This window comes from Dasypus novemcinctus (assembly GCF_030445035.2).
Source record: "Dasypus novemcinctus isolate mDasNov1 chromosome 11 unlocalized genomic scaffold, mDasNov1.1.hap2 SUPER_11_unloc_1, whole genome shotgun sequence".
Classification (NCBI taxonomy): domain Eukaryota; kingdom Metazoa; phylum Chordata; class Mammalia; order Cingulata; family Dasypodidae; genus Dasypus; species Dasypus novemcinctus.
In genome coordinates, this window is record NW_026688125.1 from 34901 (window position 1) to 61938 (window position 27038).

Below are 27038 nucleotides of genomic sequence, written 5' to 3' on the forward strand. Positions count from 1 at the left end.
GGGCCCAGATCTGAGCAACTAACAGGGACAATCCTAAGACCCAGAGCAAGGTGAACCAAGAATCAAGGACATCAGTAACACACAGCCTCCTGCCACTAAATCCCTATGAAAGGAAAGTGAGCATCTGAGTAAACTCACCATTCAAATCAGATGCCTAGACATCAGGAAAAAGTTATAAGTCATTCTGAGAAAAGAGAAGAAATGACCCAAGAAAAGGAATCTATCAAAGTCCCCAGAAAAGACACAGGATTTCATACAACTAACCAAGGAGATGCACACAAAATTTCAAAATCAAATTAATGAATTGAAAGATGATATGGATAAAAAGATAAAAGATATCAAGAAGACAAGTGAGCACAAAGAAGAATTTGGAAGCCTGAATAGAAAAGTAACAGAACTCAGGGTAATGAAAGACACAATAGTGGGATAAAAAACAAGTTAGAGGGCAGCAGTTGTAGCTCACGTGGTTGAGGATCTACTTTTCATGTACAAGGTCCCAGGTTTGATCCCTGGCACCTTCTAAAAACAACAAATGAAAAAATGAACTCTCACTGCAGAGCAGATGTAGCTCAGTGGTTGGGCATCTGCTTACAATGCACAAGGTCCTGGGTTCGATTGTCAGTACCTCTTTAAGAGGAAACAAACAAAACAACAAAAACAACAAAACATTAGAGGCATACAACAGCAAGTTTGAAATGACAGAAGAAACAATAAGTGATGTAGAAGACAGAACAGCAGAAATGGAAGAGAGAAAAGAACAGAAAGAGAAAAGAATGTGAAAAATTGAGCAAGGGCTCAGGGAGTTGAGTGATAACAGAAAACACAACCACATGCATGTCATATCAGTTCTAGAAGGGGAAGAGAAGGGAAAGGAGTAGAAAGAGTATCTGAGGTAATAAGAGCTGAAAATTTCCCAACCCTTATCAAAGTAATGACCTTGCATGTCCAGGGAGCACAGTGTACCCCAATCAGAATAAATGTGAATAGACCTACTCCAATAGGTCTATTCAGATTCATAGTAGGTCTAACAGGACTACTCCAATTGCCAAATGTCAAAGATAAAGAGAAAATTCTGACAGCAGCAATGGAGAAGCAAACTATTACATACAATGGATGCCCAGAAAGATTTTTTTGTGGATTTCTCATCAGAACTTGAAGAAGAGAAGACAATGGCATGATGTAATTAGGATACTAAAAGAGAAAAACTGCCAGCTGAGAAATCTTTATCCACCAAAATTGGCCTTCAAATATGAAGGTGCATTTAAAATACAAAGAAAACAGAAATTAAGAGAATTCATAAAAATGATTCCATTTTGTAGGAAATATTAAAGGAGGCCTTACCACCTGACAGAAAAAGACAGGAGAGAGAGGTTTGGAAGAGATTATAGAAGAAAGAATAGCAGAAAGGATAATCAAGAGAGCAAAAATACAGACAGAAATAAGACATGACATATGAAAGCCAAAGAATAAAATGATAGAAGTAAATAATGAATTTACAGTAATAACATTGAATGTGAATAGATTAAACTCCCCAATCAAAAGATATAGGCTGGGAAGCAGACATGGCTCACCTGCTGGAGAATCCATCTACCACATGGTGGGCCCAGGGTTCAATCCCCAGGGCCTCCTGACCTGTGTGGTAAGCTGGCCCATGTGAGTGTTGCTGCACTGAAGGAGTGCCCTGCCATGCAGGGGTGCCCCTGCATAGCGGTGCCTTATGTGTAAGGAGTGAGCCCCACAAGGAGAGCTGCCCCATGTGAAAAAAAAGTGCAGCTCACCCAGGAGTTGCACTGCACATGGAGAGCTGACACAGCAAGATGATGGAACAAAAAAAAAAAAAAAAAGAGACAGTTTCCCAGTGCTGCTAGATAATACAAGCAGACACAGAAGAACACACAGCAAATGGACACAGAGAGCAGACAATGAAGGGGGAAGGGAATAGGAATAAATAAAATCTTAAAAAAAAAGATACAGGCTGACAGAATGGATGGAAAAACATGAGCCATCCATGTGCTACCTACAAGAGACTCACCTTAGATCCAGGGATAAAAACTGCCTGAAAGTGAAATCTTTGAAAAAGATACTCCATGCTAACAGTAACCAAAAAAGATCATGTCTTCTACACAAGTAAAAGAAAAACTTGCCAACCTTGATGAGTGATTCTGCAGTTCTTTGGGATTTGAGAGTTCTATGACAATGGAAATGAGGCCATGGCCTCTTATGGTTTAGAAAAGCCTGAGAGAAGAGAGAGAAGAGTCAGGAGAAGGAGGGGGAGGAGGGGGAGGAGGAACTGGAGGGAAGAGGGGAGAAATGGGACATAAAAAATGGCAGGGAAAGTTCATGTGGTCAGAGAGAACCCTGCAAAGGCGCTAATAGAAGAGGGGAAGCTTAAGTGAGCTAGGAGAAAAACCCTCTGACCAGGTTCTGTACTAGAGCAGAAAAGAAAAAATGCTTTAATTGGTACTAGTAATGAAGTCTAGCAAGAGACTTGCTCAATTGCAAAATTCCTTTTTCCTCCTAATTCATCTTGGGTATGTCTGTGTTAATAATACTTGTTTAACTTAATACCCTAGCTTTTAGTCATTTTTAGAACTAGAGAAACCTATTCCTTGAACAGGAACCAGTCAGGATTTTTGTGGCTCCTTTGCAATGTAGGCACACCTTGTCCTTTTGGATGGCATGGAACTCTACCATCAGCAGGTAACAACTCAGACCTGTGCAGGTGAGAGATACAGTAGAAAGAAAGTGTTCCTTTCAAGCACTATAAGAGCATTATAATTATGAGAGTTTCTTTTTCCTCCACTTCACATTATCTGTATATTTTTTGTTAGGTGAAAGTGACATAACATAAAATTAATGATTTTAACAGTACATTCTGTGGCATTTAGTACATTCACTATGTTGTGCATCAAATTTATCTAATTTCAGAACATTTTTATCCATTCTGAAGGAAAACTCATAGACCCAAAAGGAGTTACTCCACCTTCCCCACTCCCCTCAACCCCTGCCAGCCATTAATCCTCATTCTGTCTCTCTTTATTTGCATAGTATAGTGGGGGGTAGGGGGGTGGGAACCTCATATTTTTAATGTAACATTTGTGCTCAAGGTAGCGTAAAAAAAGACAACTAAAATTTTTTTTTAAAGTTTCCATTTATATGATAGTTTTTTGACATTACAGGAATAATCTGTTTGGAGTGAGCACACAAGTCCTAAAAGATGAATTACTGATAGTTTGTCCCAAGTATTGCTCTAAAATATTCCAAGTGTTGATTCACTTATAACCATAGCATTTCATAGGTCTTAATATCCCTTGAAGATTTTCCACTTTAAAATCCTGCGTATCTTGGGAAACTACAATAATTCTGTTCATTTTAACTATCTTTATAATCTTGGGTCCTAGAATCATGACCTGTTAGTTGAAAAGGGGCCAGTAACCATCTGTTTACAATGAGACTCCCCGCTCCCCCCCACCCAGCGCACCTCCTGCTGCCCTTTATTGGGCTGCACCCTGAGCTTCAGTCTTCTGTGATGTAGAAGAATATTTATCTCACAACAGGGGGTAGGGGGTGGGGGGTGGGGGGTGGGGGGGTGGCTGGCAGCTCCTCCCAGGAGGCGTCCCCATTCCTGGTCAGGGGGATCCACGTGGCTGCCAGGCGCTGGCCGGATCTCGGGGGTGGGGAGACCCTCCTCCCGGAGGACGCAGGTAGGGGCCCCGAAGTCTAGTGGGACGGGAGCGCGCAGGAGCCCTACGTGCGCGGGTCCGCCTCGGGCCGCGGCAGGGGGGTGGGGCTCCTGGCAAGGGCGTGGCGGGCGCTCAGCCCCGCTGCTGGCCGCGCAGCCGCTTTCCCCACCGCTCAGCCCCGCCCCCTGAGGCCCCGCCCAACACGCGGCGCGCCGACTGCACCTTTCGGACCCTCAGGGGTTCCAGTCCCGGCGGAGTCCTGGTGCTTGGGCCTGGCCGAGACTCCGCGCCCGGCAGCAAGCGCCGGCCCGGAACCCTCAGGTGGAGCGCATGGTCCCTTCTCAGACGCCGGCCTGCTCCTGGCTCGGAGCTCGGTACGTGTGCGGACCCCACCCGGGGGCGGCGGGGCGGGCCAGGGCGCGGGGCGCGGGGCTGCGGGGCCGCCGGCAGCGCGGAAAAGCGGGCGAGCGGCGGTCCCCGTGCTGCGCTGAGGATGCGCCTGGCCCGCGCGGCCGCCAAAGCTCCCGCTGTGCGGTTGGGGCTGCCTTCACGGGGCCTGTGGGCGGCCGGGGGCCTGGGGCCTGCTTCAGTCTTTGGCATTTTTCCAGACACAGATAACTTATTTATTCTGTGAAAGTTAGTTGAATGGAATTACCTCGTTAGAGCTGCAGAGCTATTTACGATGTACCACCTTCTCTTATCCAAGCCCCAGTTGATAGGCATTTGTATTTTTTTCCCAGTTTTGACGGCCATGAACTTGCTGTGGGAATCATGGTACAGCAGTTTGTCTTGGATAGATATCTTGGAATGGAACTAGCAACAATGATGTAAGTTTATATATATAAATATATATTTTTAAAGATGTATTTATTTATTTAATCCCCCCTCCCCCGGTTGTGTTCTCTGTGTCTATTTGCTGCATCTTGTTTCTTTGTCCGCTTCTGTTGTCGTCAGCGGGAGGGGAAGTGTGGGTGGCGCCATTCCTGGGCAGGCTGCACTTTCTTTCACCCTGGGCAGCTCTCCTTGTGGGGCACACTCCTTGCGCGTGGGGCTCCCCTATGTGGGGGACACCCCTGCGTGGCAGGGCACTCCTTGTGCGCATCAGCACTGCGCATGGGCCAGCTCCACACGGGTCAAGGAGGCCTGGGGTTTGAACCGCAGACCTCCCATGTGGTAGATGGACGCCCTAACCACTGGGCCAAGTCCGTTTCCCAGTTTATATTTTTAAGAAACTGACAAAATGTTTCCCAAAGTGGTAGCACCTTTTGGCATTCTAACTAGAAAGGTATGAGGGCTCCAGGTTTTCCACATCTTCTTTAACAGTTGGTATTATCTTTCTTGATATTAGCCATTTTACTATGTCTATATGATGTCATAGCAGATTTTAATTTGTATTTCCCTAGTGATGAAAAGAATTGAATGTTTCTTCTCAGGTGAAAGTGTTATTTACATAGTTTCCCATTTTTAAGTGCTGTTTGTCATTTTTTTTAACAAATCATTTTTATCTATATGTATCAACAAAGCATACTGTTCACCGCACAATCAGTGGTGTTTGGCAGCATCACATAGTTGTTCATTCATCACCTCCATCATTACTAGAGCATTTTCTTAATTTGAATAATAATTTAAAAAGTAAATCCATCACTTCTCCGTCTGTGCTTCCTACTGTTCACAGCTCCCCTTTTTGGCTATTCTTGCACAGATACTTTTATTTCCCCTCTGTAAATTGATTTACATTTACATTTTATGTAAATGGAATCATACAATATGTTATACAATATATTTAGTTCATAGCGATCCTCTATTTATTGTATTTATCCTTTTGTGTCTGGTTTGCTTCACTCAACATAATGTCCTCCAGGTTCATTGATGTTGTCAAATGTTTTAGGACTTCTTTTCTTTTCTTTCTTTTTTTTTTTTTTAATTTATTTAATTCCCCTCTCCTCCCCCGGTTGTCTGTTTTTCTGTGTCTTTTTGCTGCGTCTTGTTTTCTTTGTCCGCTTCTGTTGTCATCAGCGGCATGGGAAGTGTGGGCGGCGCCATTCCTCGGCAGGCTGCTCCCTCCTTCACGCTGGGTGGCTCTCCTTATGGGTGCACTCCCTACGCGGGGGACACCCCTGTGTGGCACGGCACTCCTTGCGCGCATCAGCACTGCACATGGGCCAGCTCCACACGGGTCAAGGAGGTCCAGGGCTTGAACCGCTGGCCTCCCATGTGGTAGACGGACGCCCTAACCACTGGGCCAAAGTCCGTTTCCCCTCTTTTTTTTTTTTTAAGATTTATTTTTTATTTCTTATTCTTCCCTTCCGCACCCCCCCCAGTTGTCTGCTCTCTGTGTCCATTTGCTGTGTGTTCTTCTTGTTTCCACTGGTACTCTTGTCAGTGACACCCAGAATCTGTGCCTCATTTTGTTGTATCATCTTGTTCTGTCAGCTCTCCATGTGTGTGGCACCACTCCTGGGCAGGCTGCACTTTCTTTTGTGCTGTGTGGCTCTCCTCATGGGGTGCACTCCTTGCACGTGGGGCTCCCTTATGTGGGGGACACCCCTGCGTGCCACAGCACTCCTTGGGAAAATCAGCACTGTGTATGGGTCAGTTCATCACATGGATCAGGAGGCCCTGGGTTTGAACCTTGGACCTCCTATGTGGTAGGCAGATGCCCTATCTGTCTGGCCAAATCCGCTTGCCCATTTCTTCTTAAGTACTGCATAATATTCCATTGTGGGAATATACCACTGTTTGTTTATCCATTTGTCAGTTGATGGATACCTGGGTTCTTTCCAGCTTTTGACATTGTGACTAGCACTGCTATGAACATGAGTGTGCAGATGTGTATTTGTATCACTGCTTTCAATTCTGGGTGTAGACCCAATAGTGATAGTGCTGGGTCACTGGCATTTTTATTTATTTATTTCTCTCCCCTCATCCCCGCCCTGCCCCAGTTGTCTGCTCTCTGTGTCTATTTGCTGCATATTCTTCTTTGTCCATGTCTGTTGTTGTCAGCAGCACAGGAATCTGTGTTTCTTTTTGTTGCATCATCTTGTTGTGTCTGGTCTCCATGTGTGCAGCACCATTCTTAGGCAGGCTGCACTTTCTTTTGCACTGGGCAGCTCTTCTTCCGGGGTGCACTCCTTGCACATGGGGCTCCCCTATGTGGGGGACACCCCTGCATGGCAGGGCACTCCTTGTGTGCATCAGCACTGCACATGGGCCAGCTCCACATGGGTCAAGGAGGCCCAGGGTTTGAACCACAGAACTCCCATGTGGTAGATGGATGCCCTAACCACTGGGCCAAGTCTGCTGCCCTATATTCAACTTCTTTAGGAACTGCCCAACAGTCCTCCACAGGGGCTGTACCATTCTGCATTCCCACCAATTGTGAGTAAGAGTTCCTATCTCTCCACATCCTCTCCAACATTTGTAGTTCTCTGACTTTTTAATTGTGGCCATTCTGATAGGTGTGAAAACATATCTCTTAAGTATGATTTGCATTTCCCTAATCATTACTCATATTGAACATTTTTTCACATGTTTTCTCACCATTTGTATTTCTTCTTTGGACAAATATCTATTCATGTCTTTTGCATTTAATTGAGTCTTTTTTTATTTTTGAGTTGTAACATCTGTTTACATATCATGGATCTTAATCCCTTATTGGACATGTGATTTCCAAGTATTTCCTTCTGCTGAGGCAGCTGCCTTTTCACCCTTTTGACAAAGTCCTGTGAGGTATACATGTGTTTAATTTTGAGGAGGTCCCATTTATCCATTTTTTCTTTTGTTTTGTGTGCTTTGGATGTAAGGTCCAAGAAACCACCATGTAGCACAAGGTCTTTAAGATGTTTCCCTACATTTTCTTCAAGCAGTTTTATGGTGCTTTTATATCTAGGTCTCTGATCCATTTTCAGTTGATTCTTATATGGGATGTACGATAGGGGTTCCATTCCATTCTTTTGGTTATAGATATCCAGGTCTCCCAGCACCATTTATTGAAGGGACTTTTTCCCCATTAACATGGACTTGGTGGGTGTCTGAAAAACTAGTTGACCTTGGAGGTGGGGGTTTATTTCTGGACTCTAAATTCTATAATACTGATCCATGAGTCTCTCTTTATGCCAGTGCCATGCTGTTTTGGCCACTGTAGCTTTGTAATATGTTTCAAGGTCTGGCATTGAAATTCCTCCCACGTTGCTCTTCTTTTTTAGAATGCTTTTGGTTACTTGAGTGCATTTTCCCTTCCAAATGAATTTGGTAATTGCCTTTTCTATTTCTGTCAAGTAGGCTGTTGGAATTTTTATTGGTATTACATTGAGTCTATAAATCAGTTTAGGTTGGATTGACATCTTCATGATATTTAGTCTTAGAGTAAATGAACACAGAGTGTCATTCCATTTGTTTAGGTCATTTTAAATTTCTTTTACCACTGTTTTGTAGTTTTCTGCATCTAGTTCCTGTACTTCTTTGACTAAGTTGATGCTTACATATTGAATCTTTTTGTTGCTATTGTAAATGGAATTTTCCCCTGATTTCTCCTCTGATTATGCAGTACTACTGTACAAGAACACTGATTTCTGCATGTGGATCTTGTATTCTGCCACTTTGCTGAACTCATTTCTTATGTCAAGTAGCTTTGTTGTAGACATTTCAGAATTTTCTAAACATAGGATCATGTCATCTGCTGATAGTGCAAGTTTTATGTCCCCTTTTCCTATTTGGATGCCTTTAATTTTTTTTCTTCTCTAATTACTCTAGCTAGAACTTGTAGTACAATGTTGAATAGCAATGATGATAGTAGGCATCCTTGTCTTGTTCCTGATCTTAGATGGAAAGCTTTCCACCTTTCCCCACTGAGTACAATGTTGGCTGTGGGTTTTTCATATATGCCTTTTATCATATTGTGGCATTTTCCTTCTATTCATACCTTTTGAAGTGTTTTTTTTTTTACCAAGAAAGAATGCTGGATTCTGTCAAATGCCTTTTCTGTGTCTATTGTGATCACCATGTGTTTTTTCCCTTCAATTTTTTTAATGTGGTGTATTATGTTGATTTTTTTTTTATGTTGAGCTAACCTTGCAACCAGGAACAAGTCCCCCTTGGTTGTGATGTGTAAGTCTTCAATAATGCTGCTGGATTCAATTTGTCAATATTTTGTTGAGAATTTTTGCATCTCTGTGTTCATTGAAGAGATTGGTCTGTACTTTTCTTTCCGTGTAGTGTCTTTATCTGGCTTTGGTGTTAGGGAGATGTTGGCTTCATAAAAAGAGTGGGGTAATTTTCCCTCCTCTTCATCATATTGGAAGAGTTTAAACAGGATTGTTGTTAATTCTTTTTGAAATGTTTGGTTGAATTTATCTCTGAAGTCATCTGGCCCTGAGCTTTTCCTTGTTGGGAGGTGTTTGATGATGGATTCAGTCTCTTTAAATGTGGTTGGTTTGTTAATTCTTGTATTTCTTGTAGTGTCAGTGTAGGTTGGTTGTGCCTTTCTAGGAATTTTCCCATTTCTAGGTTGTCATTGTTGGCATACAGTTTCTCATAATATCATCTTTTGATTCTTTTTATTTCTGTGGGGTCAGTCATTACTTCCCTCCTTTCATTTCTGATTGTATTTATTTGCCTATTTTTCTCCTTTGTTAATCTTGCTAGCAATTTGTCAATTTTACTGATCTTCTCAAAGGACCAGCTTTTGGTTTTGATTTTATCTATTTTTTTGTTGTTGTTGTTGTTCTCAATTTAATTTTTTTTTTTTTAATAATGCACAGGTACTGTGCTTTCCTCACTTTCTTTCCTTTTTTTTTTTTTTTTTTAAAGATTTATTTATTTATTTAATTCCCCCCCCCCTCCCCTGGTTGTCTGTTCTTGGTGTCTATTTGCTGCGTCTTGTTTCTTTGTCCGCTTCTGTTGTCGTCAGCAGCACGGGAAGTGTGGGCGGCGCCATTCCTGGGCAGGCTGCACTTTCTTTTTCACGCTGGGCGGCTCTCCTCACGGGCGCACTCCTTGCGCGTGGGGCTCCCCCACGCGGGGGTCACCTTTGCGTGGCACGGCACTCCTTGCGCGCATCAGCACTGCGCATGGCCAGCTCCACACGGGTCAAGGAGGCCCGGGGTTTGAACCACGGACCTCCCATATGGTAGACGGACGCCCTAACCACTGGGCCAAAGTCCGTTTCCCTCAATTTAATTTATTTCTGCTCTAATCTTTATTATTTCTTTCCTTTTGTTTGCTTTGAGGATTGGTTTGCTCTTCTTTTCCCAATTTCTCTAGGTGTTCAGTTAAGTCTTTGAGTTTAGCGCTTTCTTCTTTTTTAATATAGGTGTTTAGGGCTATAAATTTCCCTCTCCAGACTGGCTTTGCTGTATCCCTTAAGTTTTCATAATTTGTGTTCTCATTTTCATTAATCTATACATTTACTGATTTCACTTGCAATTTCTTCTTTGATCTACTGATCATTTAAGAGTGTGTTGTTTAGCCTCCACACAGTTGCAAAGTTACCTTTTTCCTGTCTATTCTTGATTTCCAATTTCATTCCATTATGATCTAAGAAGGTGCTTTGTATAATTTCAGTCTTTTCATATGTATTGAGACCTACAGTGTGCCCTACATGTGGTGTATCCTGGTGAAGGGTCCATGGGCACGTGAGAAGAATGTATAACCTGCTGCATTTGGATGCAACATTCTGTGTGTCATTAGGTCTAACTCATTTATTGTTCTTTAAGTTCTCTGTTTCCTTGTTGATCTTCTGTCCATTTGTTCTGTCTCATAATGTGAGTGGTGTATTAGAGTCTCCAGTGATTTGTACAGATGCTTGTTTCTCCCTTCAGTTTTGACAGAGTTTGTCTTTTGTATTTTGGGGCACCGTGGTTAGGTGCATAAATATATCTTCCTGGTGGGTTGTCCTTTTAATTAATATATAATGGCCTTCTCTGACTCATAACTTTTTTTCACTTCAAGTCTGCTTTGTCCAATAATAGTATAGCTGTCCCTGCTCTTTTTTGGTTACTATTTGCATGGAGTATCTTTTTCCAACTTTTTACTTATAGCTGGTTTGTATCTGTGAGTCAAAGGTGGGTCTCTTGTAAGCAGCATATGGGTGGCTTATGTGTTTATTATCCATCCTGTCAATCTATATCTTTTGTTTGGTGCATTTAATCCATTAACAATCAATGATAGGACTGTAAATGCATTGTTTACTTCCTACATTTTATTCTTTGGTTTTCATGTGTCATGTCATATTTTGGTGTCTTTTTTCTCTTGGTTATCCTTTCTGCTCTTCTTTTTTCTCTACTCTCCTCCAGGCCTTTCTCTTCTTTTTCTTTCAGGCTCTATGGCTTCCTTATTATTTCCTGCAATTTGGATTCTCGTTTACGAACTCTCTTAGTTTCTGTTTGTGGATATTTTATACTCACCTTCATATTTGGAGGACAGTTTTGCTGGGTGCAGAATTCTTGGCTGGTAGTTTTTCTCTTTCAGTCTCCTTATTGCATCATACCACTGTCTTCTTACCTTCATGGTTTCTGATGAGAAATCCATACTATTACTGGGCATCGCTTGTATGTGATGATTTGCTTCCCTTACTGCTCTCAGAATTTTCTCTTATCTTTGACTTTTGACATTCTGAATAATATATCTTTTGGAGTATGTCTATTTGGATTTATTCCAATTAGGATAAGGTGGGCTTCTTAGACATGCAGGGTCATTCCTTTTGTGAGCATTGGGAAATTTTAACTATTCCCTTAAATACTATTTCTTTTTTTTTTTTATTGATTTTGTAAAAATATTACATTAAAAAAATATGAGGTCCCATTTGACACCACCACCCCCACAGCACCCCTCCCCCCCAGCAACACTCACTCCCATCATCATGACACATCCATTGCACCTGGCAAGTACATCTCTGGGTATCTCTGCACCTCATGGTCATTGGTCCACATCATGGCCCACACTCTCCCCCATTGCATCCATTGAGCCCTGGGAGGATTTACAATGTCCGGTGATTGCCCCTGAAGCACCATCCAGGGCAACTCCAAGTCCCAAAGGCGCCTCCACATCTCATCTCCTCCTGCCATTCCCCATACCCATCAGCCACCATGTCCACCTTTTCTCTGAGGTCCTTGGATTAGTTGTGTCCATTACACCTCTATGTCAAGGGGAGGCTCAGATTCCACATGGTTACTGGATGCAATCCTCCTGCTTTCAGTTGTAGGCACTCTAGGCTCCATGGTGTGGTGGTTGTCCTTCTTCAACTCCATCTTAGCTGAGTGAGGTGAGTCCAATAATTCAGATTGTAGGAGCTGGAGTCTGTTGAGGCTCAGGGCCTGGCTATCATATTGTCAGTAAAAAGATTCAATCCCCTAAATATATCTTAAACCCCAATACCAACTACAATTCCAGTAAAGTAGCATGATAGTCTTATGAAAAGAGATCCCCTCTGGGTCCAGTTTCATCACGCAGAAACACCAGCTCCAAAGAAGGGCCATCTGACATGGCAGTGAACCCTATCTGCCATGACCGTAGAACCCGTGGGTCCCTTTAGCCCTCAAAGGAACCAATACCTGGGGATTGTATCTACTTTATCTGTCTCTTAGACTCTGCTCAGTTGTGCATAAGGGAAATCCTTCTGACAGCCTCCAGACTCTTTTTTTTTTAGAGACTCATAGCCATATAAACTCATTTCTCCTTTCTATTTCCCCCTTACATTAGATCAACCAGCATTTTAAAGGCATATTATTCTATGTAGACAGGGATATTCTACTGATCCGCATCGAACCTTCAATTCAAGGTCATTTTCCAGTTGCATTATCAGTTGTTAGTTGATAGTGATCCCTCGGTGCCAGGGAGGCTCATCCCCGGGTGTCATGTCCCACGCCGGGGGGAAAGGCATTGCATTTAGATGCTGAGTTAGGCTTCAAGACTGGCCACATTTGACTAACATGAAGGCTGTCAGGAGGAAATTCCAAGGCACAGTGCTGCTCCAGGCCTTGTTCTTATTTCAGGCATATAGGCTCACAAGCATAGTCATTAGTATCAGGGGCTCACTGTTGGACCCTCATTCCTTCTCGGTCCTTGCTGCTGCACTTGGGGGACTGCCACTGCTCCCCTAGGGACCACAGCACAGCACCCCCGGCCAGGAACCCAGTACCCCCCCAGGTTTAGTTTTTAATTGTTGCCACTATGAGTATATCCAAACATTACCATGCACCCTGGACTTATGCCCTGTATAGCTCCCTGTCAGCCATATATCCCCTGTCAATAGTATCCTATACCAGTATTCCTCCGCTGCCATTGTTGGACCACTCTGGGATCCAGAACTTCCTGAATATTGAAGCCCCAATATCATGTCAGGATCTCTTACTAGCAAAATGGGATATAGCGATGGGTTTAAAGGTTAGATATAGAATACGTGTTGACTTCGAAAAATTCTACATCCTATCTTTTTCTTTTCCTTTTTTTCCCTAATTATTGAACTTCTCTTCACAAGAGCCCTAGACCACAGCAATTCATGTAGCAATATACAGCACACCCACACATCCACCACAAAACCTTTTCCCTTCCACAGCGATACTCTTACAACCTATTCACAACATATTTACTTAAAGTGATGTACAGAGTCTGAGACAATAGCTTTCAAACCAGGTGACATCTGTGCTTACATTGTGGTGCATACTTTAGGACATGCAGTTTTCTAACATTTTTAGTTATCCTATGTTTTACATTATGGTTTACATTATCATTCTGTCGTCCCCTATATGTTTGTGATGTAATATTACATATTTTATATCCATCCTTGTGTACTCTCACAAAACTCCTCTCTTACCCCACATTTACCTTGGTTTCACACATTTAACATCCCTTTTCCCATCCCCTTGGTGCCCACAGTGACAGCCAACCTCCGTTTCCCATGGAGCCACATCCAGAAATACTTGCAACAGTGTTCAGGTCCTAAATTGCTCAGCTGCCCCAATGCCCTGGGAGCCACCCTTTTCTCTCGAGAGATACAGTTCCCTCTATTTGATGGCATTAGTCCTCCCTAGGATGTGGGTCCACCCCCACTCTCACTACTTGGGTCTCTACCCAATGGTATCACCCACTCTGGCGAAATGAGCATTCAGACATTCCCCAGGAGCCCGTCCCGCATTGGACCATCCCTTCCGAGCATCCTAAACAGGTAACCCTCTTAATTATATTTTGATATGATTTTTTCAGCATTTTACTCTCAACCAACACCTGACACTCTCCTGTGTTCGTATGCTACCCCTCCCTCCCCCCGCTTTTTGGGCAATATTACCCATCCGCCCATCCCCAGCCCCCCTCAAACCCGCACAGCCCCACCCAAAGGCAACCCCTGGCCCCCATTTTATCTCTTCTTTGTGTTCATACTTACCGCCAGCTCATCATAAATTCCACCCCTGCAGACGTCGGCTCACATCCTTCCTCCACCCCCCGATTTCCTGTAAGCCTATCGGTCAGTCTATAGTTCTCTGAGGCAGCTTGTTTATTTCATATCATTGAGGTCATGTAGTATTTGTCCTTCAATGCCTGGGTTGCTTCACTCAACATAAGGTTCTCAAGATTCATCCATGTTATCATGTGTGTTTGTAGTGTATTTGTTCTTACAGCCGCGTAGTATTCCATTGTGTGTATATACCAGATTTTATTGATCCACTCATCTGTTGATGGGCATTTGGGTTGATTCCAACTTTTGGCGATAGTGAACAATGCTGCTATGAACATTGGTGTACATATATCGGTTTGTGTCCTTGTTTCAGTTCTGCTGGGTATATACCCAGCAGTGGTATTGCTGGGTCATATGGCAAATCTATGGTTAGCTTTTTGAGAAACCGCCAAACTGTCCTCCAGAATGGTTGGATCCTTCTTCATTCCCACCAGCAGTGGATGAGTGTTCCCCTTTCTTCACATCCTCTCCAGCATTTGTATTCTTCTGTTTTTTTAATAGCTGCCAATCTTATGGGAGTGAGATGGTATCTCACTGTAGTTTTGATTTGCATTTCCCTGATAGCTAGAGATTTGGAGCATTTTTTCATGTGCTTTTTAGCCATTTGTATTTCTTCTTTGGAGAATTGTCTGTTTAAATCTTTTTCCCATTTTTGAAATGGGTTGTTTATCTTTTTGTTTTCAAGATTTATGAGTTCTTTATATATGCAAGTTATAAGCCTCTTATCAGATATATGGTTGCCAAATATTTTCTCCCACTGTGTGGGCTCCCTTTTTACTTTCTTGACAAACTCCTTTGAGGTGCAGAAGGCTTTAATTTTGAGGAAGTCCCATTTATCTATTAGTTCTTTTGCTGCTCGTACTTTTGGTGTGAAATTCATGAAGCCATTTTCTATTACAAGGTCCTGTAGATGTTTCCCTACACTGCTTTCCAAGATCTTTATGGTCTTGGCTCTTATATTTAGGTCTTTGATCCATCTTGAGTTGATCTTTGTATAAGGTGTGAGTTGGTAATCCTCTTTCATTCTTCTACATATGGCTATCCAGTTCTCCAGGCACCATTTGTTGTATAGGCCACTCTCTCCCAGTTGAGAGGGTTTGGTGGCTTTATCGAATATTAAATGGTTATATACATGAGGTTCTATATCTGAACTTTCAATTCAATTCCATTGGTGTGTGTGTCTTTCCTTATGCCAATACCATGCTGTTTTCACTACTGTAGCTTTGTAGTATGTTTTGAAGTCAGGAAGTGTGATTCCTCCTATTTCATTTTTCTTTTTTAATATGTCTTTGGCTATTCGGGGCCTCTTTCCTTTCCAAATAAATTTCATAGTTTTTCTAGTTCCTTAAAGAAGGCTGTGTTGATTTTTATTGGGATTGCATTGAATGTGTAGATCAGTTTTGGTAGGATAGACATCTTAATAATATTCAGTCTTCCTATCCATGAACAAGGAATATTCTTCGATTTATTTAGGTCTTCTTTGATTTCCTTCAACAGTCTTGTATAGTTCTCAGTGTATAAGTTTTTTACCTCTTTAGTTAAATTTATTCCTAAGTATTTGATTTTTTTATTTACTATCGTGAATGGTATTTGTTTCTTGATTTCCTCCTGATCTTGCTCACTATTGGTGTACAGAAATGCTACTGATTTTTGCGCATTGATCTTATAACCTGCAACTTTGCTGAACTCATTTATGAGTTCGAGAAGCTTTGTTGTAGATCTCTCAGGGTGTTCTATGTATAGGATCATGTCATCTGCAAATAATGAAATTTTGACTTCTTTCCTTCCCATTTAAATGCCTTTTATATCTGGTTCTTGCCTCAGTGCTCGTGCAAGTACTTCCAAGACAATGTTAAATAGGAGCGGAGACAATGGGCATCCTTGTTTTGTTCCTGAGTTTAGAGGAAAGGATTTCAGGATTTTGCCATTGTAAACAATGTTGGCTGTAGGTTTTTCATATATACTCTTTATCATGTTCAAAAAGTTTCCTTGTATCCCGATCTTTTGGAGTGTTTTTATCAAGAAGGGGTGCTGTATTTTGTCAAATGCCTTTTCTGCATCTATAGATATAATCATGTGATTTTTTTCCTTCAATCTGTTTATATGGTGTATTACATTAATTGATTTTCTTATGTTGAACCATCCTTGCATACCTGGAATAAATCCCACTTGGTCATGGTGTATAATTCGTTTAATGTGTTGTTGAATACGATTAGCAAGTATTTTGTTAAGTATTTTTGCATCTAGGTTCATTAGAGAAATTGGTCTGTAATTTTCCTTTCTTGTGGTGTCTTTGTTTGGCTTTGGTACTAGGATAATGTTGGCCTCATAGAAGGAGCTCGGCAATATTCCTTCTGTTTCGATTTTTTGGAATAGTTTCAACAGGATTGGTGTTAGTTCTTTCCAGAATGTTTTGTAGAATTCACCTGTGAAGCCGTCTGGCCCTGGGCTCTTCTTAGTTGGGAGATTTTTAATGACTGATTCTATCTCTTTGCTTATGATTGGTTTGTTAAGATCCTCAATCTTCTTTCATCAGTATGGGCTGCTTATGTGTTTCTAGGAATTTGTCCATTTCCTCTAAATTGTCATTTTTGTTGGAATATAGTTTTTCAAAGTATCCTCTTATGATAGTCTTTATTTCTGTGGGATCAGTGGTGATATCACCTTTCTCATTTCTTATTTTGTGTATTTGCATCTTTTCTCTTTTTTTCTTTGTTAGTCTCACTAAAGGTTTGTTAATTTTGTTGATCTTCTCAAAAAACCAGCTCTTGGTCTTGTTTATTTTTTCAAGTGCTTTCTTATTTTCTATTTCATTTAGTTCTGCTCTTATCTTTGTTATTTCCTTCCTTCTTCTTCCTGTTGGGTTACTTTGTTGTTGTTTTTCTAATTCCGTCAAAAGTGCAGTTCTCCAATTTTTGCTCTTTCTTCTTTTTTGATATGTGAATTTATGGCTATAAATTTCCCTCTCAGTACTGCTTTTGCTGCATCCCATAAATTTTGGTATGTTGTGTTATCATTGTCATTTGATTCAAGGTAGTCATTGATTTCTTTTGAGATTTCCTCTTTGACCCACTGGTTTTCTAAGAGTGTGCTGTTTAATTTCCAAATTGTAGTGTGAAGTCTGGGCTTCCGTCCCTTGCAAATTTCCAGCTTCACTCCACTGTGATCAGAGATATTCTTTTGTATGATTTCAATCTTTCTGAATTCATTAAGCCTTTATTTGTGGCCTAGCATATGGTCTATCTTGGAAAATGTTCCATGTGCGCTTGAGAAAAATGTATATCCTGCTGTGTTTGGGTGTAATGATCTATATATGTCTATTAGATCCAGCTCTTCTAATATACTGTTCAAATGTTTTGTTTCTTTAGTGATTCTCTTTTGAGATGTTCTGTCCAGAATTGATAGTGGTGTATTAAAATCCCCCACTATAATTGTAGATGCATCTATTTTTTCACTTAGTTTTTCCAGCGTTTGTCTCATGTATTTAGAGGCACCCTTGTTAGGAGCATAAATATTTATGATAGTTCGATTTTCTTGACAGATTGTCCCTTTCACTAAAATGTAGTATCCTTCTTTGTCTCTCACAATTGTTTCGCATTTAAAGTCTATTTTGTCTGATATTAATATAGCTACTCCTGCCTTTTTCTGGTTGTTGTTTGCTTGTATGATTGTTTTCCAGCCATTCTCTTTCAACCTCCATGAGTCTCTGGGTCTAAGATGTGTCTCTTGTAGACAGCATATAGATGGTTCATATTTCCTTATCCAGTGTCCCAGTCTGAATCTTTGGATAGGTGAGTTTAGTCCATTGACATTCAGTGTTATTACGTTCAGAGAATTATTTGTGGTAGCCATATATTGGTTGGATTTGTGTTTGTTACATTTTGTTTGTAATATTTTATTTTCCCCTTCTGTTTTTGTCTTTTTTGTTGCTCTTACACTCTCCTCCATCTCTGACTGTCCTGTTTTTTCCTTTCTTCCTGCAGAACTCCCTTAAGAATTTCTTGAAGGGGAGGTTTCTTGTTGATATACTCTTTCAGTTTCTGTTTATCTGTGAATATTTTGAACTCTCCATCATTTTTGAATGCTAGTTTAGCTGAATAGAGTATTCTTGGTTGGAAATTCTTTTCCTTTAGTACCTTGACTATATCATACCACTGCCTCCTTTCTCCATCTTTTCAGATGAGAAATCAGCACTTAATCTTATGGAGCTTCCCTTGTATGTGATGGTTTTCTTTTCTTTTGCTGCTTTTAGAATTTTCTCTTTGTCTTGAGCATTGGATAATTTGACAAGTATATTTCTTGGGGTGGGCCTGTTGGGGTTTATGACCAGTGGAGTGTACTGTGCTTCTTGGATATGAACATCTGCCTCTTTCAATAGATTTGGGAAGTTTTCAGTCATTATTTCCTGCAACACTCCTTCTGACCCCTTTCCCTTCTCTTCTCCTTCTGGAATGCCTATAATATGTATGTTTGAGCATTTTGCATTATCATTCAGGTCCCTAAGTCCTATCTGGATTTTTTCTACCTTTTTATTGACCACTTCTACTATCTGTTTGATTTCCAATGTACTGTCTTCCACATCATTAATTCTCTGCTCTGCCTCTTCTAGTCTGCTGATATTTGCTGAAAGTGTATTTTTGATTTCTTGAATTGTGGTGTTCATTTCCATCATATCTGTTATGTTTTTGCGCATGTCTGCAATTTCCCCTCCAAGTGTTGTCTTCATGTTGTTAACCTCTTTCATTACTTCATCAAATTTGTCGGTGATAAATGTTCTGAGATCTTTCATTGCTTGTGCGAAGATCTGCTCCCCTTCCTGATTTTTAGTTTGTTGATTGGATTCAGCCATGTTTTCCTGATTACTGGTTTGGTTTGTATATTTTTGTTGCTGTCTTGTCATCATTTCTTCTTGATGGGTTTAATCAGTTCCTGAGCTTCTTTGTCTAGTCTTGGAGATTAATTAGCTGTTGTTTTTGCATAAGTGATATATCTTCTCTTTGTCCCTTTGTTCTTCCTATTCTGATTTCTTATTGCTGGTTAAGTTCACTTTAAAGGAAAGTATTAGTTCTGGGGAAAGGCAATTGTGTAAGGAAGGAAAAAGTGTAAAGTAGTATTGGTGATATATGTTAACAAAGCAACAATATGAGTTCTGGGAGGATGGAGGTTAGATCGTGTAAATTGTGTAGAGTTATAGTAGTAGGGAAGTACCTATAATGAGGTAGACGACTGAATATGGGAGGAATATGGTACGTACTAAGAAGCTATTGTTTTTGTGAGAGGGAAAGAGAAAAGAGAGGTAATAGTTTCAAGGGCGGATACCCGATGGAAAACTAAACAAAGGTATTAGAATTTAAGAGTTAGACACTTTGTGGGTCAAAGAAAGGGAGGTGGAATATAGGAGAGATAGCAGATTGTGGAGGATATCAAGTTGTAGGGGAAAGGGGATAGTGTAGATAGCCTAAATCTATTCACAGAGAAATGAGGCAGTGGAGAATGAGGAAACCCATCAAATGTGAGGTGTTTCCTGCAGGACCTATTGTATTGTTAAGGTAAAATAGAATAAGAAGAAGATCAGGGACAAGAAAGAGAGGATAAAAAAAGAAAAAGAAAAAACACACACACACACACACAAAGAATAGAAATCCCGCCGCCGGGCTCGGCCCGGCTCGGCCCGGCTCGGCCCGGCTCGGCCGGCTCAGCCCCGCCCCCTCTGGCCACCGCTGCTCAGGCGCTCGGCCCGGCTCCCCCCACCATTGCGGCACCAGATGCTTCGGCTCTGCCCACCCAAGGAGGGAATCCTCACACGTAGCTGGAATGTCCGTATATATTTCACAGACGGATCCTCTCTGTTACTTTCCCTCGAAATCGATGTCTAGACACCTCCAGACCAGCAAAAATCCTGAAACAGCCCGGTCCCGAACATTCTCCAACGCCGCCCAGCCGATTCCCCGCAGGAGCCAGCAACCGGGGAGTTCACTCAGCCGTCATCTTGCTCTCTCCCCTAGAACATTTCCATGTGAGATTTTTAGCACAAAAACATAGAGGACTGTACTTCTCAAATTTTAATATGCATGTGAATCATGTAGGGATCCCTGAAGTAATGTGCGGGGTTCAAGCCACGTTGTGAGGGAGGATCAATGTGTGCAGAGAGGTGGTGGTGTGGTCAAACATGTCTGTATCTGCAAGTAAGCAGAAAGGAACTGGTGTTCTGACAAGAAGGAACTCTAAGAGCATCCTCCTCATAGAACTTCGTGCCTGATAGCCCCTGCTCCGAGAACAATGACCTAGTTAACTGCTTTATTATTTTTTTAAAGATTTATTTATTTTATTTTTTTCTCTCCCCTTCCTCCCCCACCCCAGTTGTCTGTTCTCTGTGTCTATTTGCCTCATGTTCTTCTTTGTCTGCTTCTGTTGTTGTCAGTGGCATGGGAATCTGTGTTTCTTTTTATTGTGTCATCTTGTTGTGTCCACTCTCCCTGTGTGCAGTGTAATTCCTGGGCAGGCTGAACTTTCTTTCACACTGGGCAGCTCTCCTTACAGGGTGCACTCCTTGCATGTGGGGCTCCCCTACACGGGGACACCCGTGTGGCATGGCATTCCTTGTGTGCATCACCACTGTACGTGGGCCAGCTCCACGTGGGTCAAGGAGGCCCATAGTTTGAACCACGGACCTCCCATGTGGTAGACAGATGCCCTAACCACTGGGCCAAGTCTGCTTCCCTTAACTGCTTTAAATAAAGCTTGTGGTGCCAGCTCAGGGCCTTGGCTTTGCCATCAGCTAGCCCTGTTGCTCCTGGTCCCCTCTAATCTTGTCTTTGTCTCTATGTATCTTTCTTCAGCTCCTGTCACCTCCCCTCAGATTCTCAGTTCACCCACACAGGTTGCAGCACATCACCTGGGGAAACTTCCTATTATAATTCAAAAGTCTGGGGTGAGGTGTTTCTACAATCTCTCAGAACTTGGTCAGGCTTCTGGTCTATGGAACACATTTTGAACAAGGATCAACTGGTTGTAATAGGCCACAAGTCATATGTGCAAAAAAATCTTTTAAAAATTCAAATTTTAAAACATGAGTTTTCTCAAAAATCACAGGATTAGAATGAGAAATATTCATATTTCTTGTTGGAATTCTGAAATATATAACACCATAGAACTATTTTATAGCAACTTCTTGTTTTCTTTTCCAGTTTAAATTTAGAATCCAATTTCTTGTTGTTTTCCTGGGGGTGGGGATGGGGGTGGGGTGTCCCCTAAAGCCCCTGATTTTTATCAAGGCTGAAAGGACAAGTACATGGAAAACTGTTGCGTGCCACCATATCCTCATACAGGTTCCTTCTCTTCTCTCACCCATGAATAACAGCTCACTTTTAAAGTTCTAGAGATTAGACAACTGGCAGAGTCAGGCTGTATCTAAGGAGCTGGGCCTAGAAGTTCTCCCAGATGAAAGGCAAGCTCTACAACAAAACAGTACCTTCCCAAAAGGCAAGAATAAAACCACTGGCTTCCATCCCTGACCTTAGGTGACACACTCCCAGCAATAAGATGATAACATTTGTTTGTACAATATTTTGCATGATAGTTTGGTTCAACTTTGCCAGTGCTGGGTTCAATTTACCTTTAAAAGGCCACTGGCTTAACAAAGCAAATTTACTGAAGGATGTGTGGTCCACCTGGGCCCCTCATCCCCATTCTTTTTGCTAACAGCAACACCTTACTACCAAACCAATACATAGCTGAGAGCATTCCAGCTTGTAAAGGGTCAGTTTAAAATTTTACACCTGCCCTTTTGTCTTTCTTCAGAGTCCTTCAAAACTACTCTCCAGTCACCAGCAGAAGAAGCCTTTTACCCAGGAAAGATAAAACAGTCTATGATTCTGCAAGCTACAAATTCCTACAAATTCTGAGACCTTTATTTAAAAGGTGCTGGCGCATTACATTATTCCCAACGATTGTTCATTTGTGCACTCACATAAGCTGTTGATGGCCTACCTGTGAGTTGGAACATAAGGGCACTTTTTTTTTAAAGGTTAAGGTAGGTATTCATCATGATTCATTTGAAGATTCCTCTTTAGATGTGGCAAAATGGAGTCAGGCTGGCCCCTAAGCCATAAGACTGGAGTCCTTACAAGCAAAGGAAACTCAGACACACAAAATCAGTAAAAGCCCCAAATCAGGGAAGCCAGTAGTCACAAAAGAGAAAAGGTGGAACCATGTGATAGAGACAGAGATTCCAGATAAGGAACCCCATGTCCACAGCAAGCAGCAGTGGAATATTGCAATGTCAGGGAGAAGGTGTGTTCTGTTGAGATCTTTATTTTGGAATTCTAGCTTCCAAACCTGAGGCAATAAGTTTCCAATCCTTAAAACAACCGACTTTGAAGTATTTATAGTATCAGCCTTGGCATATTTGATACCAGAAAGTGCTGTGCCTTTGTTACAGATACCTAAAACTGTGGAAGTTATTTAGGAATTCAGTAATTGATAGATCCTGAATTTTTCACAAGTTGTGGGTTTATAGAACCATCATGAATGAAATAAAGGATTCCCCATTCTGTGTTCCCTTATTCTAATTATTTCATATTAGTGAGATGATATAAGATTTGTCCACCTGTTTCTGGCTTAATTCTCTCAACAAGCTGTCTTCAAGGTTCTCTCTGCTGTCACATGAATCAGGACTTCTTTTTCTTTTTATGATGGAATAATAGTCCATTTGATGTTTTCTTTTTTTAAAATTTGTTTCTCTCCCCTTCCCCCCCCAGTTGTCTGTTCTCTGTGTCTATTTGTTGCATGTTTTTCTTTGTCAGCTTCTGTTGTTGTCAGTGGCATGGGAATCTGTGTCTCTTTTTGTTGTGTCATCTTGCTGCATCAGTTCTCCATGTGTGTGTGGTGCCATTTCTGAGCAGGCTGTACTTTCTTTTGTGCTGGGTGACTCTCCTTATGGGGTGCACTCCTTGCACATAGGGTGCACTCCTTGTGCATGGGGCTCCCCTATGCGGGGGGGGGGCACCCCTGCATGGCAGGACACTCCTTGCATGTATGAGCACTGCACGTGGGCCAGCTCCACATAGATCAAGGAGGCCCAAGGTTTGAACCGCTGACCTCCCATGTTGTAGGTGGATGCCCTATCCATTGGGCCAAGTCTGCTTCCCTATATTCAACTTCTTTAGGAACTGCCAAGCAGTCATCTACAGTGACTGTACCACTCTGTATTCCCACTGATGAATAAGTTTTCCTATCTCTCCACATCCTCTCCATGACTTTAGTTCTCTGTCTTTTTAATACTGATCATTCTGATAGGTGTGAAATGATACCTTATTGTAGTTTTGATTTGCATTTTCCTAATTATTAGTGATGTTGAGCATTTTTTCTTTTTGTTTTTTTTGTTTTTTTTTGTTTTTGTTTTGCCATTTGTATTTCCTCTTTGGACACATGTCAATTCAAATCTTTTGCCCACTTTTTAATTGGGTCATTTGTCTTTTTATTGTTGAGTTGTAACATCTCTATATATCCTGGAGATTAAACCCTTATCAGACAAATGATTTCCAAATATTTTCTCCCATTAAGTCGGCTGCCTTTTCAGCCTTTTGACAAAGTTCTTTGAGGTGCAAAAGTGTTTAATGTTGAGGAGGTCCTATTTATCTATGATTTCTTTTGTTGTGTGTGCTTTGGATGTAAGGTCCAAGAAACCACCACTGATCACTAGGTCTTGAAGATGTTTCCTTACATTTTCTTCTAGTAGTCTTATTGCCCTGTCTTTTATATTTAGGTCTTCAATCCATTTTGAGTTGATTCTTGTATGGGGAGTGAGATAGGGGTCCTCTTTCATTCTTTTGGTTATAGATTTCCAGTTCTCCCAGCACCATTTGTTGCTGAGACTGTTTTGTATCATTAACATGGATTTGGTAGGTTTGTCAAAAACCATTTGGCCATAGAGATGATGGTTTATTTCTAGACTTTCAGTTCTATTCCACTGATTGATGTGTCTACCTGTATGCCAGTATCATGCTGTTTGACAACTGTAGCTTTGTAATGTTTCAAGGTCAGGCAGAATAATTCCTCCCTGTCTCTCTTCTTTTTTAGAATGCTTTTGGTTTCTCACATATACTTTCCCTTCCAATTGAATTAGGTAATTACCTTTTCTAGTTCTGTAAAATAGGCTGTTGGAATTTTGATTGGTATTGAATGAACAATGGACTAAAATTGACTCATTATTATTCTACTAAGACTTATTATTCTAGCAGTTGAAGAGCTCTTTTCATTGATGTAAAGGCAGTGGCCACCAAAGGTTCTGAAGAGGGGAGAGGGAAGAATAGGTGGAATTTGGGGGCATTTTGGGGACATCGGTATTGTCCTACATGGCATTGCAGTGATGAATACAGGCCATTGTATATTTTGTCATAATCTACAAAATTATGCAGGACAAAGTGTAACCTATGTTGTAAACTTTAGCGCATGGTTAGCAGCAATTCTTCAGTATGGGTTCATCAACTTTAACAAATGTACCACACTAGTGAAGGATGCTGTTAATGTGGGAAAATATGGGAGGTGAACAGAGTAGGGCATATTGGAATTTCTTATATTTTTATGTAACATTTATGTAATCTAAAGCTTCTTTAAACACTAAAAAAAAATGATAAAAATAGTCCCTGTGCATAAAAAATGTTTCAGATTTCTGTGGAATTAGGGAAATCTCACTAACATAGAATAATTGAATAATGTTGAAGATGACCTGACCTGAGTCTGAAAACACTGCTACGATATACTGAACACGGGTGTGTTCTGTCATGTGACAATGAATATGGGGAAGTAGGTCAAAACTTCTTCTCCTTTCTTCTCTGTTCACATAGTCATTTTACCATGTAACACTCTTTATCCAAAATCTATGCTAACCAGCACTGCTTCTGAAACACAGTTGGTTCCCTCTGAGTTAGGGCTTCAGTATGGCTTATGGCTCCTTGGCTTTAAGGCTGCACATGTGACAATCTGAGGCAGTCTAGTAAAACAGGGAATTGATAGTGGATCTGGAACCTGGCAGGAAGCTGCCACCATTAAACACGTGTCCTTCGGTGCCCCCAAAATGGCTGCTGGAAGACCCTTGCTAGAAACTCCCATTCAGAACGAGATTTCCTCTGGAAGCCAGGAGAAGCCCCAGATATTCACCTCTTTGGCTGACTAATACAGCGGGTATGTGCATGCTTAAAGAAAGTACCAAGAAGGACTGCGGGCAGTGATGTGAACAGACATCTGCACACCTATATTCATAGAGGCATTATCCAAACTTGCCAAAAGTTGGAAACAAACCCAGTATCTACCTACCCATGAATGGATAAGGAAACTGTGGTATATACACACGATGGAATATTATGCAGCTGCAAGGAGAAATGAAGTTATAAAATATTTGACAGCATGGAGGAACCTGGAGGACATGTTGAGTGTAGCATGCCAGACACAAAAGGACAAATACTGTATGATTGCATTACTATGAACCAAATATATTGTGTAACATATTATATGATTTGAAAAAAATTTATATGTATTCAGTACATTTGAGAAATGTATGCTTTTATTCAGCTGTGTTTTCTTGTAATTAACTATTTATATTTTCAATTATTAAATGTACAAAATAAAGTTAAAAAGATACTTCATGATTCCATTGATAAAAAATGTAAATATAAATCAATTTATAAAGATGACCTTTGATTAGTGGTTATGGATGGCTAGGGAAGGCATGCTAAGGGGTGTGGAGTAATGAAATAATTCTAAAAGTTTTTGTGATGATGAATGCACAACATTGGAATTATACTAAAAGCCACTGACTATACACTTTAGATGTTTAGATGTTATGGTATGTGAACATGTCTGAATAAAACGACTAAATAAATAAATAATTGTGCTAGAATGGCCAGAAATAGCAGCTCTGTAAGGCAGGGGAACAGAGAGAGTGAGGGATGAAGAAGTCTGTTTTTTGCTTATTTTTATTATTGAAATAATGATAACACACTCCTAATGATGAAGTGATGCCCGCACAACTCCGATATACCAAATACCGTTGCTTGTATTCTTTGGATGTATTGTATGATTTATTAACATGTACGAATAAAATAAATTTGGGAAATAAATTCTCCCCAGAACGCAGGCCAGGGGCCAGCACTCCTCAGGCTCCTCAGAGGAGCCAGCCCCCAGCTCCGGGAGAAAGGAGCAGGGACGACAGCCTCGCTCCGGCCGGGCTCGGCTGTGCCGGGCCAGAGGCCCCTCACACCGCGCTTCCAGCAGCTCCAAGCAGCCGGCCTCGGTGACCCACGCCCGGGCCCAGGCCGCCTCTGGTGCACTGTGGGTGGGGACACCCCCACCGGCGGGGATCCCCTGCCCACCAGTCAGGAGCCGCCCTCACGGCGTAGGGGGAGCTCGCCCTCCTTAGCGCCAGCCGGACCGCGCGACCATTGGCTGCTGGGCGCTGTCCTTCAGGGAGATGGCCACGCCCCCTCGGGGGCGGAGTCGGGGAACCGGTCTAGACCTGATTGGCCCTCGGGCTCTCAGGCCCTCGAGTCCCGCCCGCCCCCGCGCCGGGCGGCCCCTTTAACAGCTGGCGGCGGTTGGGCGCGCGCCCCGCGGACCTGCTGCGCGCTCCCGCGGCACCCCTGCGAGCCCGAGGGCAGGAGGGACGCGGTGTCGGGGCGCACGGGGCGCTGCGGGGAGCGCTCGCCCGCCCTCGAGAACCCTGTGTCCCGCCCGCGCAGCGGTAAGTCTGGGCCCCACGTGGCGTCGGGCGGGCGCAGGACGGGGACCGTAGGCGCAGACGAGGGCGAGCGAGCCCCCTTGCCGCGTGAGGGGCGCCGTCCCGCGCCCACGGAGGTCCTGCTGCCTCACCTGCGGGGGGCGGGGTCCTTCGGGGCCGGCGGGGACCA

The 27038-nt window shown here is 42.1% G+C and overlaps 1 long non-coding RNA gene across 2 annotated transcripts in view; it reads left to right on the forward strand.

Moving 5' to 3' along the window:
• The first annotated feature begins 3870 nt into the window (after positions 1–3870).
• LOC131277367 (uncharacterized) overlaps positions 3871–27038 on the forward strand; it is a 75765-nt gene continuing 52597 nt past the window's right edge. Inside the window, exons 1-3 of one of the 2 annotated variants that reach the window (XR_009184551.2) lie at positions 3871–4057; positions 4424–4510; positions 21934–26193. This is a non-coding gene — a long non-coding RNA (uncharacterized lncRNA). Of the gene's footprint in view, positions 4058–4423; positions 4511–21933; positions 26194–27038 lie in introns of those variants that run through there. The other variant, XR_011648130.1, reaches the window with a different exon arrangement.